This window comes from Numida meleagris, chromosome 6 (genome assembly GCF_002078875.1).
Source record: "Numida meleagris isolate 19003 breed g44 Domestic line chromosome 6, NumMel1.0, whole genome shotgun sequence".
Taxonomy (NCBI): domain Eukaryota; kingdom Metazoa; phylum Chordata; class Aves; order Galliformes; family Numididae; genus Numida; species Numida meleagris.
In genome coordinates, this window is record NC_034414.1 from 2,761,836 (window position 1) to 2,780,526 (window position 18,691).

Here is an 18,691-nt window from a genome sequence, read left to right on the forward strand (position 1 = left end):
GTGGGATCAGGCTTCCCATCCCCAGTCTCTGCAAGGGTTTCGGAGCTCTAAAATGGGAGAGGCCAAAGACATGCAGCTTGAATCATGGCTTTTCTGCATTCAGCAAAGTACTGCTTCTCATAAGGACAGTAAATACCTACCTTTAAAATTTCAGGAACAATGGGATCTACAGCAATGATCTTTATAATGGATAGGGTTAGGAGATATTCTCCCTCAGCACTGTCGGTTACTCACTCAGGTAGAAGCCCAATAGCTCAGCCTAACTCAGTCAACATTACTGCTTATACACCACAAGCACTTCTGTCATTAGAGATACATGTCTCTATTACTTACTTGTTACAAACAGTGACATCGTCACTTGAAGAAAGCAAAGAAGATCTCAGACATGCAGTGGAGATCAAAACACTGACCTTCTTGGGTCCAAATTCTTTGCTGCTGCAGCATCAGCTGCAGTAAGTCTCTGTAAGAAAATGGGTGGAAAATTGATCAGGATCAAATATTTCTGCAGGACGAAAAGGGTTATTAGAATAAACCAGTTTCAAGATTTCAGTAGAGCAAAGGTTTTGGTGTAAACACAATTTTTTGTTGGAATTGTTAGCAAAAATGCCTTTAAATTCTGCAGTGTCTGGTGTTGAGTCAACCAAACTCAGATGCACGTTCACTGATAAAAATGCAGTTGTGTTAATGCAATCAGATATACTTGATTATATAATAACTAATGAATGATGCTACTTTTTCTCACCTTTTTTTCCTACCAGGAACACAGTGATATCACCTTGAGGTGAAAAACCACCACTGCAGAGTTTCTGGAGCATTATTTCTGATCCAGTGCTGCAACTACTGCCGCAATAACTAAGCCAGACAGAATCAATGCATTATAAGGTCAACTCTCAGTCCCATGACATTTTAAAAGTCAAGGCTAAGATCCACAAAAAGAATTTAAGGACCTTAAGTGAGACTTCAGTTGTATTCCCAAGGGTCAAAGCAAGCCCGGAGATCTGATTTCTCTAAGTTGAAAGTAAATGGAGGAAAAGTTAATGGAGCAAAAGAAGCTCCTCAAAAGCACTTAGCACAAGGTGTTATTATAAATTCATGCTAAGTTTCTGCAGGAGTTGCAGCACAGACAATGTGAAACTGTGTCATCTTTGAGAACTGAGAAGCAGTCTTGCTTGAAAGAGGCACTTCTGGCCATACACTCATTGACGGAGGTATGGGAATAGCAGCATAGGCACAAGCAGATATCCCCCATGCTACAAAAATATAGACAGTCTTGCTTCTCAGCTCACATTGGTCTTGGGGCTGTTTGTGCTGATGATAAGAAACGTGTTTGGGTGCTGAGTGCATCCCCAAGCTCAGTGATTGCTTTTCCTGCCGAGGTGGTGAGCCTATAGCCAGATCTGCTTGGGGTAATCACAACCTAGAGCCCAAATGCTGGGAAGAAGCCACGGGAGACCCCAGCAAGGGCATGGCACGACACAGACAGCCTCACTTCACCCCAGTTCCAGAATGTGGTGGACCAGAAGTTTGAAGGGATTCTACAGCTCTGGTTCTCGATAGAAGCATGAACTCCTTGACCAAAAAAATGTATAGCACGCGCCCAGCTACCTACCTGTTTTAAGACAGATAAAAGTACGGGTACATTCCCAGCAAGTAGTCTGGATCTCACTGTCACAGGAAGTAGCCAAAAACAAATTGCTAACTGTCGTGAAAATTCCAAGAGAGATAATTAAGCAAAAGAACAACTATACAAGTAGGGATCTGAAAATACATGCTTTCTTATTGACCTATACATTGAAATTTTAAGTAATAACTCTAGAGTCCCACAGCTCATGATACTGCACTTCATATTTTCTACTCACAATAACTACTTAAAGTCTTTATCCTTTTATTTTCCTGTCCTTCTTTCCATGAAATAAATAACATGCTAAAATAACAAAATAAACGGGGAGTTTACAATTTCACAACTTTGTGGCATTACACATTAGATAAATATTTTTTATCCAGCCACAGCTAATGAATTTCTTATTCAAGAAAAGGTTTTCTTATGCTCCGTTACCTTGAACTGCTGCATTCTTTTTGATTTTAAGAACATACTTTGGTTTTCCTAAGTGAGTGGTGATTCTTAATAATAAAAATGCCAGTCACACAATCCAGCTCTTACTGAGATCTGGTGACAGAAGCTCTATTGATTTCTATAGGAATTATATTTCCATTACTCCATTAAGAATGAATTAGAAGAGAGTCAATGCTGTTTTTAACATGGGTTACAGGCTTTTGAAATGGCAGAGGAAACTCAGATGCCCAAATTACAGAAAAGAGATTAAGTTCTACAAAATTTTCCATCCATTTTTCTATCAAACAAAGCATTAATTCTTCTGTCTACTTTGCACCGCTTAAATGACACAAAATGAATGAATTCCAGCCACAGAGAATCTCTGTGAGGCCTGTGCCAAAAACTGGACTAATGCTGCAGATATCAGGCCTACAGATTTCTTCTTTAATAATATTTGATAGAGAAAGAGACCGGGTATGCCTTCATTTGTGGAATGTGTGTTTCTACCTATTAGTAAGTATTGCTATTATTTTTATGAGCTCTATGCCAAACAGCTTTAGCATGGGGAAGTGATTATTCTTATTAGATCTCAGATCAAGTGATGCATAAGATACTTACACTTCTAATATTAACATTTATGTTTTATTGTAGTCAACCTCATAATTTAAACATCTCTTTTAAAAGACAGTATTTTTACCTTTAAGCCTAGTGTACCTTTTTTGTAAGTCCGAGGCAAATCGCCTGAGGTGTTCATTTGTAGCGGAACAGAAGGCTGATTAATGCCTTGCAGTTTTGTATTCTATCAAAACTCAGTTCTTAGAGCAAATCTGTCAGAAATCATCTGCACTCAAAGGAATTCTGTCCTCTCTGAAGCTGGATTTGACCATTAAGATTAAATCACTCTATTGTTAAGAAAGTTTCTGCTCCAATACTCTTGCTCAATTATCTTTACCCCAAAAAGAGACAGGGGAGTCCTTGGTCTTTCTTTATTCAAATAAAGGGAGAATCTACTGGGGACACTTCATCTCAGGTTGGATATTAGGAAAATTTCCTCTGAAATACTGATCAGGCGCTGGAACGGGCTGCCCTGGGAAGTGGTTGAGTCACTGACCCTGGAGGTGTTCAAGAAATGTTTAGATGTTGTACTAAGGGACATGATTTAGTGGGGGAAATATTGGTGGTAGGTGAACAGTTGGACTGGATGATCTTGGAGGCCTTTTCCAACCTTGGTGATTCTATAGTTCTATGAAAAATGGTCTTGCGAAGTGCCCTGGTACACAGCCGTTGCCTGTTGACCAACAAAGTCAGATAACAGCATGAAACATCCTTCTCCTGAAACAGCATTCCATAAAATGGAACAAAAGCATGGCCCATACTGTAGCGCAGAATAACCAGAATAAAGATCCATGTCACGTGGGAAAAAAAAGTTATTTCCTTTACTCTGCTTGAATAGGTTTTGAAACTAGTGCAAAGTATTGTAGTTGTATGCACACAAGAATTCACCAATTTATCAGTATAAACAATAGGCTTCATATACTTTGTCACCTAGATTTATAGCAGGGAGATATCTTCAATTTGCTATCAGCTTCTGTAATCAGGATTTACTGTAGAAAAAGAAGACAAAGAAATAGCAGTCTTTGTCAAACTAACCCTGGATACAAGCTCTTTCAAAAGAACTGTTAACAATGGAACCAGAATCCGTGTCAGAATCAGTTCACTATATGAATTGGTTTTCTTTAGGAAAATGTGAAGGAAAAAGATATCCCAGTTATTTAGACAATAATTTTGAAGAATTCTGTTGTGTTTCTTATAATTATGCAACAAATGTGAGTCATTGTTGCCTAAAAAAAATAAACATCTCAGTACGAGAAGCTCCAATTTCTATAAATGTTGATATGTAGACATAGGGGAAAAAAGACTTATTTGTATATTTTTACGGGAAGTGTGATAGATAAATGTAGATTTGCCCCAGAGTGTACATTTTCTCTGCAGGAGTTGACTATTAGTCATGCAACACGGAAGAAATCTATTTGATGCTTTTAAGACTGTTGGGAGACAGACAGCTACACCAAGGATTAGTCTTGGTGCCACAATACATGGTTCTGATGTTGCTTTCATTTGCTAAAACTGAAAATAAAGACTTATTTGTCATGTCAACTTTCAGCATTTCTCATGACGGGTAAGTGATACAAAACTGTGGGATTAGCGCCATTTAAAAGTTAATAATAGAACAGACCAATTTTTAATCGACTGGGATGAAAAACATTTAATTTTCTGCTGAACTTTTGGGAAGGGCACCCAAAGAGAACAGCAAGAGATGATAGATACTATGGCATGAAAATATGAATCATATATAAGAACTAGAAGAAAGAATCAAAGGGTAGAAACTGACATTTTTGATTAATGATAATGCTAACAACTTTCAGTTTAGGATCAACAGTTAAGAATGTCGTGAGCTTTCCGTCTGCGGCCAGTTAAAGTGTCCTGCTTTTATAATCAGACACTTACCCTACTGGTATAGTTGCTTAAAATCAAAATCACTACATAAAGCACTGCTGAATTACGATGAACTCCCAGAACACAAAGGCACATGACTGTTGTTTTATCTATAGATCTGAATTGATCTGGAGACATTCAGCAGTCAGTCTCAGGCTGAAATTCACTGCACTGATAACCAGAACCAGGAAAGTAAGAAAACAATTGTCCAAAAAGTTATTTTCTCATTCCAGCAAGCTTCCAAGGTTTTCCTTTTTTATCTCATTCAGAATTCAGAGGAAAAGTTGATTTTTTTTAAGTTATCAAAATAGAAGCAGATACAAGTCATTTGATCTGAGGACTGTATTTTTTTTATTACAGCACATTATTTTGTGCTTGGACTTGATGCTCTTGAAGGTCTTTTCCAACCTGAGCAATTCTATGATTCTATGATTATCTATTTTTTTTTATTATCTCAACATACCTTTTAAATTGTCTGTATGGTCTGACGCTTTCTTCATGTGTTACTGGTGAAGAGTGATATATCAGACACACCTGCACCATTCCTACTGTTTGCAAAGAAAATGGATGAATGCATTTACCTAGTGGATCACCTTACCAATAATATCATACAATTTATTGTTATAGTAAAACAAAATTTTCAGTGTCCTGATTATCTTATCACACTTGCATCTGCCTGGAACTTACTATCGAAAACAGAAAAATCAACCAACCAACCAAAAAACACAACAGAAAATTCTCCTACTCAGTGTGTGCTGTAATATATGCAATCAGGTGATAGAATTCCCCAAGTTATTGCCGTGGGCCTATTTATCCTGTTATCACTGCATCTTGCTACATGTTCTCCTGCTTCTAGGACTAAAACCCATCCTGAACTTAGGTTTTTATCCAAAAGAATCCACAACACAACCACAGCTGCTATGTGCTTAACAAATCCAATTAGACTTTTTTGACTTCTTGCTGTCATTCCATCCACAAGAGAGCTAAAGTAAGATGAGGGGGAAGACCCTACAACACATCAGTTAACCATGCCAGTAAAATGTGCTCAGTTTGGCACTGATCCCATGGTGCACCCCACTCACCTCTTTCCACACCACCATTTCAGCTCCAGAGTACTCTGGAGCACCTCTGTTCCCCTTATGAAGCATTTGTTTGCTTTAGGGCCATCTTGAACTTCACTGAGGAAGAGACTCAAGTGGAGGATGTACCATGACCTCACTGATGCACACCAGCTGCCAAAGCCTCTGATGTGCACTGTCATTCTGCAGAATTTAGAGAAATTCAGTTGATCTTGAGTCATCAGCACCAACTATTTCACTCTGAAGATCTCTTCCTATTGTGCTTTTCTACTTGCTAATGTAGATGTGGCCTGAAAGGTCAATAGCATCCTATTGAATTCAAAGACATTTCATCTGAGCACTGAAATTTTATAGTATGTCATGTAAAGGCAGCAGGAGTTTTGGCGTGACTTCAGGGTTAGGGAGATCAAGCTTTGAGTAATCATTCTGCACAGTGGTCATATAAGTACAATATTCAGGGTTAATTACAGATGAACCTGAAAAAGTTACGTATTTAAAACTTGCCGCCATTTTAGCTTCAGTAAAAATGATTCAGTGTGAACCTGGAAACAATTAAATGTGACTTCTATGGGTATAAATTCCTATGTTAAAAATTAAAGCCTTCCCAAGGCTACAGTACTTATTTAGCTCACTATAATTTAATTTCATAGGCATTTCTCAGCTTCTGCCAAAGAAAAAAATAAACATTACAAGAGTTAATAAAACCAAAGAAAGAAGAATAGGAATTTTTTTCACTTGCACTTCTTCCTAGAATCACTGAATACAATGATGGAAGATTGATAGGGGTGGTTTCTAGAGATAGACTTTTTTTTTTAGACTTTTCCATTGCTACATTGGAAGGATGCCAGTTCAATATTAATACTCTACATTTCTCTTGAAGTTAACACAATAATCACAAAAGTTAATGAGTGTATAGAATCTGCCACAGCCCTTTTCTGACCACAGCCATGACTTAAATCTAAGATAATTTTCACTGGCTGCCGAGTTTAAGGGCGTTTTCATTTGGATCAACAGTGCTCTGAAATGTAAGCTTCACACTGGAGGCACTCAGTGCTTAAAGCTAGGAACTGGCTTAAGTGCTATACAGACAGAGTTTAAACAGGACTTTGGTGATGAGAAATGTTTAAACAGGACTTTGGTGATGAGAAATGTTGTAAAATCATCACAGTAAAAAAAAAGGCATTTTGAAAGAAAACAAAGGAAATAGATTTTGCAAAACTTTTAAAAAATTGCTTCATTTTAAAACATTTTATTTTCAGCAGGAATGCTTGGTTTTTTTTGGTGTTGTTGTTTTGTTTCTCATAGAATCATAGAATTGCTCAGGTTGGAAAAGACCTTCAAGATCATCAAGTCCAACCGCCACCTAACCATGCTACCCTAACTGTAACAACACACTGCTAGATCATGTCCCTGAACACCACATCCAAATGGTTTTCAAACACATTCAGGGTCTCGAAATAAGACTTCTTGACAAAATAATCTGGAAGAACTAAAATATCTCCACTTTTAGAATTCTGATAATGCGGTTCATTTTCCTACGCAAACCAATGGTTTCTTATTAAAACTGCATGGAGAAGCCGAAGTACCCCTAAATCTGAATGACGTGAAATTCTGCCCAGCAAAATTGATCTTTTCTAAACTTATTTCTTTGGAAAACAGATTCATTGAGCTCCAGGGGTATGATACTGGCATAATATTCTTAAACGTATTTTAAATCTAATGAATAAGTTGAAGTTGCTGATAGAACAGTGACACACTTTCTTTGTATCATGAATTTTTGAAAAGTAAGCTGTCAAATTATGCTACTTACCTTGTCCAGTTTTATTCTTCATTTCAAGAAATATTTGACAGATGAATAAGATAATAATTCAAAATGCAGCCTAACAAATGAAAACTGGAATGTTATGCCTTTCACTCAGCTAGTTATAGACTAATTTGATTGCTAGCATTATTGTATACAATGCATTTAAAAGAGGAAAATATACATATTTTTTGAAGAACAGAACAAGTGCTTGAAAGATATAATTTAAATAAAGTGTTTTAATGACACAACGTGGAAATATGAAGGTTTTCTTGTTACAGGCTTAGAACATATTGTTTGTATCCCATTAACAAATGTATGCTTTTTCCACTGTATAGAAATCTACTTACAAATGTGTTTCGTAGTTCCTTCAAATATTTTCTATGCTGTCCTGGCATCAAAACACTGTTGATATCACAGAAACAAAAGAAGTGAAGACTCTAAGTAGGCTGTAGTTTCCCAGTGTTTGATCCCACTGAAATTGCCCTGGTGCATGTATTCATTACTGTCAACAGCAACCCAAAGGAAAAGGAACAAACACCCAACTGTATAAATGGAATAGCTTCTACATGGAAATACCATATAGTTAGCCTGGATGCCATGAACATAGATATATATATATATATATATATATATATATATATATATATATTCTTTTTTTTTCAGGTGTGCATATGAGTGATATATGATCTAGATTTTAAATACCAGTCCAATTACAATAAATAAAAAAATCCCGATTAAAATCAGTTTACTAAATGACGGGACAGATTTTCCACTTTTAGTTTCTACCATTTAAGAACAGAAAAAGCAAGATTAAGGTAACAGTATAGTCATTAAACACCTACCAAGCATTAGCCTTTAGCTGGTACTGAGTTGAAATCCAGATGTGGTGGTTGAATGGCTTGGCCACTTGGACCATCTTTATATTTTCTTTCTCAACCAGAAATATCTATTACTAGAGAAAAGCCTTCTATATTTCAATACAATCAGTTTGTTTCACCTGAGGTAACACAAATGAACTAGCTTCCTTTATTAAAGAAAACATTACTAATTTCCTATCCTAATGTTGAATATATCACACCTTTTCTGTTATTTCTTCAAACACTTCCCAGGAATAAAATTAATTCAATTATTTCCTGGAGTGTATTAATTCTCCCAGAAACAAGAAATAATATGCATCTCAGCATCAATAAATGGAAAACCTGTTTCTTGCTTTTTGCATATAATGTCAGAATTCATGTGAAAAGGAAGGAAACATTCTCTCATTTGTCTTTGAGAGAAGATTTACAGTCTGGGTGTGCAATTCGGCTGTAAGGGCTAGCTGTGCCCTCAGATAACTTTTAAGGACTATGGTATCTGAAAGAATTGTTTTAATTGTATTTTAAAAATAGAATATGATAAACCTGGCTTGAATTAGTTGTCTGCTTTAGAAATATGATAATTAACGCCATGGAAACCCAAATTTCTCTCAATTAACTGTAAAGGAAATCTAGGAAAATAACTCAGAAGTAGCTCCAAAGAAACACGAGAGAGGTACAACTGTAGTATTTCCCTTATCTTCATATTACCTATGAATAGAAAAAGGCTGCATAACTTCATTATTTATTGCAAATTTGGTAGTATTTAAAGTAAAAAAAAAAATCATATTGCTCCTGCTCAAAATAAGCAATTACATCAATGAATCATTTTGATATAGAACAGGAATAGATAAATTCTTATATATTGTATGATTTTTCCTCAAAATGTTTCATAGCAGAATGAACCAGAACATCCCCCAAAAAATTAAATGTAAAAAAAAAATAAAATTCAGCTACTCTAAGGACAAAGGAAATCATCAATAAATATTGGTATTCTCAATTGTACTCATATCTGGAAGTCTTACTTTTGGAATAAAGATAATACACCTTTGTTCTTGACAAGAAGAAAGCAATACTGAAAAGTTAGACAAGGCAACTGACCTTTTACTGGCACAGTGAGAGAGCTAATCATGTAGAAAAGGACAGAGTACAATTCTGAGGTTTTTGTTCAGATTCACCTTAATTTAAAATGCTCTAGAAGCATATCCAAATGGGATAATATACGTGGCTGTCCCCATCTTCTTTCTTAAATGTCCTTCAGAGAGGCTTTCAGCACATAGGATCCCTACCCCAGAGCCTGTTCTGGAAGCCTGCTCTCCTGGGGTACACACTGGTGTCTCCTCTTTGCTTTTGCGTTTGCCCACACGTACCCAAATACACAACTGGATCGTGATCCCAAGGAATGCCAGCAGCTGAGGAGCTTCTGAAGCCATTTTGTGACTACTGTACAACCAGTTATAGTGACTTCTTCTGATAAATACACTCAACTTGGTAATTTCAGGCCATTTTCAGGTTTTGTTCTCTCCCTGAGGAAGGAAAATATGGGAGATGACCATTACATCCTTTCTGCATTTGGCATGTTATGGTGGTAAGTGAGTACATGCATGTAGCCTGGTCACCTAGCAAGAGAGACTAGGCAGATAACTTCTGCTGCTCAACTAAGCTCTGGATCTGGCCAAACTGCAATATTCACTTAGAATAAGTGAACTAACTGAGGAAAAAGAGAAATTACATGGCAACTCCTTGGCAATGGCATTCAGCTCTTTATGAGCTGCTAATACTGGCACATCTGCTCTCATTAGGCAGCTAAGACTAAATGAATGTGGAAACTGGGATGTGTTTTCTTTCTTTTTCATTGCTTTCTTTTAATTTTACTATCTGAATGATTGTAAAATACTGACAAGCAAGATTGTACTGCTACTACAGTTGTTCTTATTTTTAGAGAAACAGCAAATTTCCTATGTAAATTGGAAAGTTTTTCAAGTGCCAACAATTACTAAGGAAGTTTTATCAGAAAACCCTGGAGTCAGTAAGACTCTGAAGTAGAAATGAAATGTATGCATTGTGCTGAGTTAAAAACTGCAGGAGTTGGAGACATAGCGGGGGTGAAATTTCAATAGGGCTACATTTGAATTCCTCTGTGTTGTACTGAGTTTGTTCCATCAATCATTAAATTCAAAATGCTTCTTAGTAACTTAGATCTATTGTCTGTGCATCTCCCAGTGATAATCGAATACTTTTTTCTTCCTTAAGCTATATGAAAAATAATAGAAGGTTATGCATCACACTGCTCAGTCGTCAGGGGGTTGTTTACTCTCAGAAAGCAATTTAAATGAAAGTTTTATAGAAACTAGACTGTCTTGCTTTCTAGTGCTTGATTCATAGAATCACAGAATCTACAGAGTTGGAAGAGACTCTTAGAGACCATCTGGTCCAACTCCCCTGCAATGGACAGGGACACCTACAGCACCATCAGGGTGCTCAGATCCTGACCCAACCCAACCTTGAGTGTCTCCAGGGATGGGGCATCCACAGCCTCTCTGGGCAACTTGTTAATGAGGCTCAGAACTCAAATCTAGACACCTATTCAACGTTTGTAACTATTTGTAATTAAGATTACAAGGATATGGAAAAAGTAAAGGAACAAAATATAGCATTTACAACACACCTGTTAAAATGCTTTGGAGTCAGGCCATTGGTCACTGACACCTAGACAGCCAGGTATACCCCAAAATTTTTGAAATTATGTATGCTAATAGGAAGGTGGAGAAGTGAAACTAGAAGGTTAGAAATACTGGTGGGTTCCCCACCAAAGCAAAGGAAATTATCACCGTGCTATGCAATGTAATTAAAACTGTGGTCGTTGCAAGAAAATACGTATAGGAGACATAACCATCACCATATGCACCAGGTCAGAAGAAAGTCTCATCTGAGGTCTCCTCAGTCATGAATGTGTGAGAAACCCTTGCAAATCAATAAGATGCATGTCTTACAGCCTTTACCTTTGGTCACCCATCCTCCCCTCAACAATCTCTGCAAGGAAGGAAAGTACACAAAAATTAACACACCAGCCCCACTCTCCTTTTACCTCTCAGGAATACGCATACTCTATTCTTTAACCACAGACAAAATCTTATCTTGTATCAAGAGTTCTGAGCTATGTCCTTTTGGTACAACATTCTATTACTTACGCCAAAACAATATGTCGTCTCCCACAAATATGACGAACAACTGAGCAGCTCTCAATGCTGGAAAATGCTCCCCCTGGTATAAGCTCTCTGCTAAGTCCCATCATTTAGCAAATGATTTATATTCCTCCTGAAAATAGATGTATTTCTTGAAGTAAGTGCAAGTACAAATGCAGAGATGCGTTTTTTCTGTCATTCTCTAAATGTAGCAGTTAAATGATATAAATTACCAAAAAGATCTGTAATTTGCACTGGAGTCAAGACTGGGAGTTGAAAGCATTTACTAATCTGTGTGATTTCAGAGCCTTCAGCTCCCCATAAAATCCAAGCCACACAGAGCACGCTGCTGGACTGATCTATAAGGCATTATTATACAGGCAATATAAAACATGACAGAAATAATAACCTTATTATGTATGAGCAGAAAGAGAAAGGTCTTGACGTGGACAGGGCTTACATCAAGTGAGATAATAAAAGCCCCTCTGTCTCTGAAGAATCATTATCAGAGAATCCTGTAAACTAGATTAGATAGGGTGCATTGGTTTGTTTCTTTTTTTTTTTTTTCCCAGGTTTTTTTTCCTTTCATTAAATGTGGGCAAAATGAGAGCTATCTTGTGCTACACAATCCAAACTGACTTAAGCAAAATTGATTCTGCATCTTCCAGTTATTCCTGGAATTGTGCTCTTCAATGGCTTAGCTATCAAGACGTGGCACAACACCACTCAACAACAATTACATCCCCCCCAAAAACCTTCAAATCATAGTGGTAGCAGTAATAATGCTGTGTTTCAGATAACCCGTACATAAACTATTTTATGAAATGAGTAAGTACTTTTAGTTCTGGAATACAGTCTCATAAAATCTTATGATGTATTCATTTGGAATAATTATAGTAGCAACAGTACAAGAGATTAGCAGTTTTTACTGCCTCTCTCTCATAAGTTATTTGAATAGCCTGAAAATATGTTTCTTCACCAAAACTATACTCATCTTTCCTCCCATCATCCTGCCCATCTCTTTGCAGTGGTTCATCTCAGAGTTTTGGGCAGACTGGTCCATAGTACTGTCTTTCTCTCTTCGTCTGAACTTCTCCATCATTGAATCTGAGTGAAAATGTCCATTCAACTTTTTCAGACCTCTAGGGACTCCATGGTTTCACTTGCAGGCTTCTTACCAATAAGTTCACTTGACTGTATGCTGTGATTACTCACATTTCTTCTTGCTTTTTTTTTTTTTTTTTTTTTTTTTAAGCCTTCCATATCTATCTTCATAGCTGGGAAGGCATAGAGTTAAACCTGAACTGCCTCCTCATTGTCTTTCCAGTGAAATATGCCATTTAAATAACAGCTTCAAACCTTTCTATTCTATGCAGCTCCACCTCTCTATATATCTATACGCATGATCTTTATGAAAGGCACTGTAGGGAAATCAATGTTGTTGCTGTAATACGTTTGTTGCTGCATTTTCTCTTTGGCTGTTCTCTGAACAGAACCTCCACAGGAAAAAAGTTGAGTTTACTGGAGTTCTTTTGTATCTCAACAAGAAGAGGTGGAGTAAGAATGTTATTTGGTCTCTCGCTGGAAAAAAGAACAAAGCAACCACCAAATAGGAATTCCACCATGGTGTAGCCCCAACTTAGAATTATGTATGAAGTAAATATGACTGGAGATTTCAGCATTGAATTTTATAATCAATAACACTCATTTTCATGTTGAAAATGCAGCAAGTACCTCATATGTATATGGTTTCAGCATGTGCCACAGACAGCAGAAAGGGTTCATGGTCACATGGTTATTACGAAAAGCCAAAATAATTTTGATGACATCATCTTAACACGAGGACATCAAAAAGCTATTAGTCCTTAATTCAGCCTACCTGCTCTATTAGTTTATGTCACAGTTCAATCAGTGAATGAAAATATGCATAAGGGACGTAGAAAATATTATGCAATAGATATTTACATGAAATATTTCCAAGAATGAAACAAACAAACACAAGAACAATGCCTGTAAATCCAACTATCAGCACCCAAGAGCAGAACATGATCAAAACTGCAGATAGACCACCTTTAAGCTTCATCTTCTCTTCAAGAGAGGATGTGTCCCCCATTATTTTGAGAGACCCCATGGAGCTATACCCCTGTGGACTCTCCCTTTATTTGAATTAAGAGAGCTGAAGACTCTCCTCTGTCTCTTTTTGGGATAAAGATGATTGAGGAAGCTTATTGGAGCAGAAATTTTCCTAACATTGGCCAATAGACTTCATAGAGAAAAATCTCTTAACTGCATTTGATTAAGGGATAGATTCAAAATTTGTTATAGATTAAGAGTTTGAAATTAGTTGTTACATAAATCTGGTAATGCTTGTTTCCGTATGATGGATATATGCATGTATCTATGTATATATGCATATATTTCCTTTACAATGGAAAAGAAAAAAGCAACATCTGGAAGGAGTCTTTGTGGTCTGCAGGATCCTCTTCACCCTCACAGAATGCTGGTGAAGCCTTCTGGTCATACAGCCAGAGGGAAGTTGCTCAGTATGGCAGCAGAAAACCCTTCCCAGCCAACTCAGTAATGGCATCAGACTAATAACTGGCTTAGCACTGACCATCACTCCTTCATGGAAATGTAAATGAAGGAAAGAGAAGAGAGAGGATGGATTCATTCCTGGATTCATCCTACAAAGTTCAGCTATTGAAAAGACAGAGGTGGTCTTGGAGAGAGCCTTCCTATCACCTACTACTGAATGCTAAAAAGGTGTTTTGGGATGAATCAACAAGATTGAAAATAAATTTCACACCTCTAATGTATGCTCCCATAATTAATGCAATCTCATCCAGGAAAAAATAATAATCCAACCAGCTGATCAGAAACCAAAATACCTATTTCCGTAGATTCCCAAAAATTGCTATTACAGATCTGATTTGCATCACTGAGGAGAAATGGCTTGGATCTCACAAGAGGCAGGCTGCATGCATGGAGAAATAAAAGTACTGATACAAAAAGCTGCTCAGCAAAACTATACAACTCTTCAAAGCTGTTATCTATTCCTGTGGGGTAAGTGACCACGCCAGTTTCTGAAAGGAATTTCCAATGACATAAAATTGAGTTAAATTCACTGAAAGAGTAGAAACAGACCTGCAGGGAAATTAAGAAGCTGTTTTACACATGATCTATTTTTATATCGCTAGTTTAACATGATTAATTACTGCTCATGGAAGCAAGAATCTAAGAATGGAGATTGATTTTCTCCATGCACTGCTCAATAGGAAGGAGCTCTTACAGAAGTACCCAGTCTCAAAGGTCCTGAAATAAAGAAAAGAATTTGTAATGGCTCAAATGGCCCAGAGTATCTTCAGACTTGTACTTAACACATGTAATGTGCATCTGAGTGCACATGTCCAAAATGATTCCAAAAGTTCCACTTGCTGTAGATTGAATAACACTGCAACTGTGAAACAGTTTAATTCTTTCATGAGATCTCAGAGCCTTTGCTCTCGAATTTTTTGCAAACCTGTTCCCACTAGATAAAACTTTTTTTTTACGAGTTTCTCCATTTCTTACGAGTGGAAAAGCAGTGGAAATGCATGGAGTCACCTCTATGAGTTCAGATTTGTAAATAAGAATATATGTATGTAACATATACATATATATATATATATGTAAAGAATACATATACACACACACAGAAAGAAAAATAGCTATTACAGTTAGATCTTTCCTTCTCTACCAAAACATTTGTCCTCTGACAACATAACAGGATTTCAGAACTCTCTCCTTCCCAGGTCATTGCACTTGCACACACCTGATGCCACTAAATGTGTTTTTCCAGTACTGCAGCCCACAGCTGGGAGTTGTCCCACACTTGGAAGTGTCCACTTTCAAAGGCAGTGCACACCAACAGATAGCAAAACTGCTTGTAATTAATGGTTTACCGTTAATCATGCCAACATCAAAACACAACTGCTGAGCACCTCACAGGAGAGGAGTACTGCTATGTTATGAGCAGCCCACGCTGCACCAAGCTGCAGAATAGTGTGATGTGACTGCTGCCTGCTGAGAACTGAGCCCTTAGCTAGAATGATGGTGGAGCTGAATTATTGCTGCATGCAGAGCACTGAATTTCACATCACAGTAAGTTTAAAAAATAACCCCGAATGTGAAGTGATATTAGCAGAAGCAATTAAAACCTGCTCATATTGAATTCTCACATTTACTTTTGCTTCTTTGACGTTTTGACAGCTTGCTCTATATTGGCTGCTACACAAGATGGCGAAGAATGGTTACGTGTGCAGCATTTCATCCAGATGTCAGTTACAATATCAGTGTTCTCAAACAACTTCAGCCTTGCTCTTGAGAAATCCCAGCTACCTTTCAAATCCATATCTGGTGATCTACACAGCTGGCAGAGATTGGCTCTCAGTTTCACAGAGGTTTCTCAGGAAATCCTTCTTTTCAATGCACGAGTTGTGTATTCTATTTCAGGAGAGTGAGCACGTCAGCATTTCATTTAATGAAGCCTCTGGAAAACTGTTTTTGGGTTTGTTTTTCATTATGCTACAGTTTTAATTTAAAAAGATATTTTAAGGTAGAAAAATGCAAGCGTTCGAGCAAAATGCTTTCTAATCATTTAAAAGAAAAGCTTATATCCTTCTTTCTGTACAGAACAAGACTTGAAAAGCAACATTTCAAAAGCAGGGCACAATTCCAAGAGATGGGCTCCAGGACTACGAATGTGAAAAGCAGCATGCAAAGTGATAATGCCAATGGTTCGCTCCAAAGAGAACCTCAATAAAGACAGAAAAGAGCTGATGACCGCTCCCCCCCCTGCCAGTGTATGCAGCTTTGAATTGAGCAATTCCTAGATCTGCTTTTGTGTAAGAAGCCAAGTATTCTGAATTTAACAGCTCAGAGGAGAAAAGACTTTCCCCCTTATTTATGTTCCAGGATTTATGTACCTGGTTTGATTTATTAGAAGTCCTGCTGATTATAATCATACCTGACTTGATTTATTATTTCTCCCATGATGAGATCAACGCACGGATGATATAAGTGGAACCAGGTCCAAGGTAACCTCTGTTCAAGGAGGCTCAACTCCAGTTCTGTGACATTTTGCTATTAAGAAACGACTACAATGGTGAGAATTCTGGACGTCGTCTGAAAATTCAGAGAAGGTTCCTTAGACAAAAGCAGGGTTAATACAGTGTTTAGTGCCTTTGAAAACCCTACCAACATGAGCTACACGATATGTTCTTCATTCAGTGTACATCATTCTGGCAGAGAATAAATGACATGAAGATAGAAATATCTTCATATAAACCTTTTGATAAAGATTTCTATATATTTCCTTATGTCTCTGTTTCAGTGCTCTGTGAGGACTCACTCCATCTTTTTCTGTCTTTTATCAATGGCTGTTTTAGCAAAGGTGACTGCTATAGGGACTGCTAGAGGGAGTCACTACTGGCAGTAGAACATTTTGGTGCTTCCTAGACAAAATTCAAGCTGCCTTTCTCATCCCTGTCACCTCTGCATGTGCTTATTTATCTTCTTCTAAGATGCCCAGTTATAAAAACTGAAGTTTGTAAATTAGTGTTAGGCAAAGAGTCTGTGCATGTGCCTGAGCACAGGGATCAAAGAACCACTATGCTCCGAATGGCGGCAAGCAACACATCTAGCCAAAAAGAAGAGACTGAACTTAAAACACACAAAAACTCATTAAGAATCTCTTATCAAAACTACTGAAAAATGACAGAAACTGAGCATACTACACTTCCTTGACAGCACTGATGGTAAAGCTATGTGAAAACTGGTGTTCAAAAATAACATTTGATTGCAGGACATGATTAGACTTATGAACTTTTCTTAAATATTCTCCAGAATCATACTAGAAGCATTTATTTTGAGGAATTCATAGCAAAAACTTCCTTGGAACTTGCTCTTGTCTTTCTTTAAATAATATATTGGCCTTCCCTTCAGGGAACTATCTTCATAGTCTTTCTACATTCAAATGATAAATACATACTAGATACGAATACAGATGTTTATTCCATCTTTTTCATTCATTTTCTCTGTATTTTAGAAAAATAAGAAATTCTGCAATACTGAACAAATACTCTGACAACAGAACAGGCCAGGACACAATAACCTTTGGAGTTCTTCCTTCTCAATGTTTAGTTCATAAGATTTTTATTAGAAGCAGTTGGAAATTTAAGATAATTTTACTTGCAAAAGCACGGTTAGCCTAAGTTCTGTCAGCTTTCAGTTTGGACTCACCTTCTACAGCCCTGGATTTCACAAGTTGCTCATCATCTGATTACAGAAGATTTTCCTTCTATTTCATAAAAAGCTTCTGGATTTGTTTTGATTTCAGTCAGACACACAGTGGGTCCACCGCTCTGGGGAGCTTCCACTGATTTGTTCTAACAGCAGCCACGGCTCGTATTTTATGTACAGAGACAACTGAAACTGCAAAAGAACAGAGAACAAAATTCTCAGAATTACTCTCTGAACTAAGTTTGCCAATGAATACATTAAAAAAAGCAGACATTCTGAAGGACATGTAAATAATGGTCATTTCAGAAAACGTTGTACATCTGTGACTCATTTTCCTTTTAGATGTTAGACTTACAAGGTAGACTTTAAAGAGAGAAAAATCTGTTTGCTGGCACACGCGTTTATCTGACCTGAAAAAACGCATACAGAAGCTTTGAGGGGTGTGAGTGGGGAAAGATCACTTACAGCTTTTTAGTGTCATTAACACATATCAGTCAGACTTGTTGCCTTTTACGAACCCAGAAGTTCACAATACAGCACATGGAAGATATATTCGACAGGTCTGGAAACCACAGTCATGGTTTGCAGCAAGGGAAATTCCAGCTGGACATAGGGAAAGCATTTTCATAACTAGGATAATTAAACAATGGGTCAGGCTACACAGAGAAACTGTGAAACAGCTCAAGAAATATTCTAAATTGAATGATCTCTTAGATCACGCCACGAGATTGGAGCCAAAAACATTAAGAAAAAGTTCATACATCTTTCTTATCTAAACATACGGTGAAATGAGCATATATATAATTTATCACTTTCAAGTAAATCCAATAGCCTTGGAAATCGATTTTGAGAAAGATATCACAGGATGAGATATGAATGCAAGTGCACAATTCTAAGCATTTAAGGAAATCCACTGGCATGAAGTTGTAGCATGCAAAAGA

The 18,691-nt window shown here is 37.2% G+C and overlaps 1 protein-coding gene and 1 long non-coding RNA gene across 3 annotated transcripts in view; both read right to left on the reverse strand.

Annotated features, from left to right (window-relative positions):
- LOC110401422 (leucine zipper protein 2-like) overlaps positions 1 to 7,604 on the reverse strand; it is a 188,762-nt gene extending 181,158 nt beyond the window's left edge. Inside the window, exons 1-2 of one of the 2 annotated variants that reach the window (XM_021402540.1) lie at positions 1,610 to 7,604; positions 334 to 460 (exon numbers count right to left, since the gene is read on the reverse strand). The gene's annotated coding sequence lies outside the window, so the exon portion shown is untranslated. Of the gene's footprint in view, positions 1 to 333 lie in introns of both variants that reach the window. The other variant, XM_021402539.1, reaches the window with a different exon arrangement.
- Positions 8,104 to 18,691, reverse strand: part of LOC110401429 — a 37,953-nt gene continuing 27,365 nt past the window's right edge. The window contains exons 2-4 of the long non-coding RNA XR_002440377.1: positions 17,751 to 17,942; positions 11,478 to 11,604; positions 8,104 to 9,812 (exon numbers count right to left, since the gene is read on the reverse strand). This is a non-coding gene — a long non-coding RNA (uncharacterized LOC110401429). The remainder of the gene's footprint in view (positions 9,813 to 11,477; positions 11,605 to 17,750; positions 17,943 to 18,691) is intronic.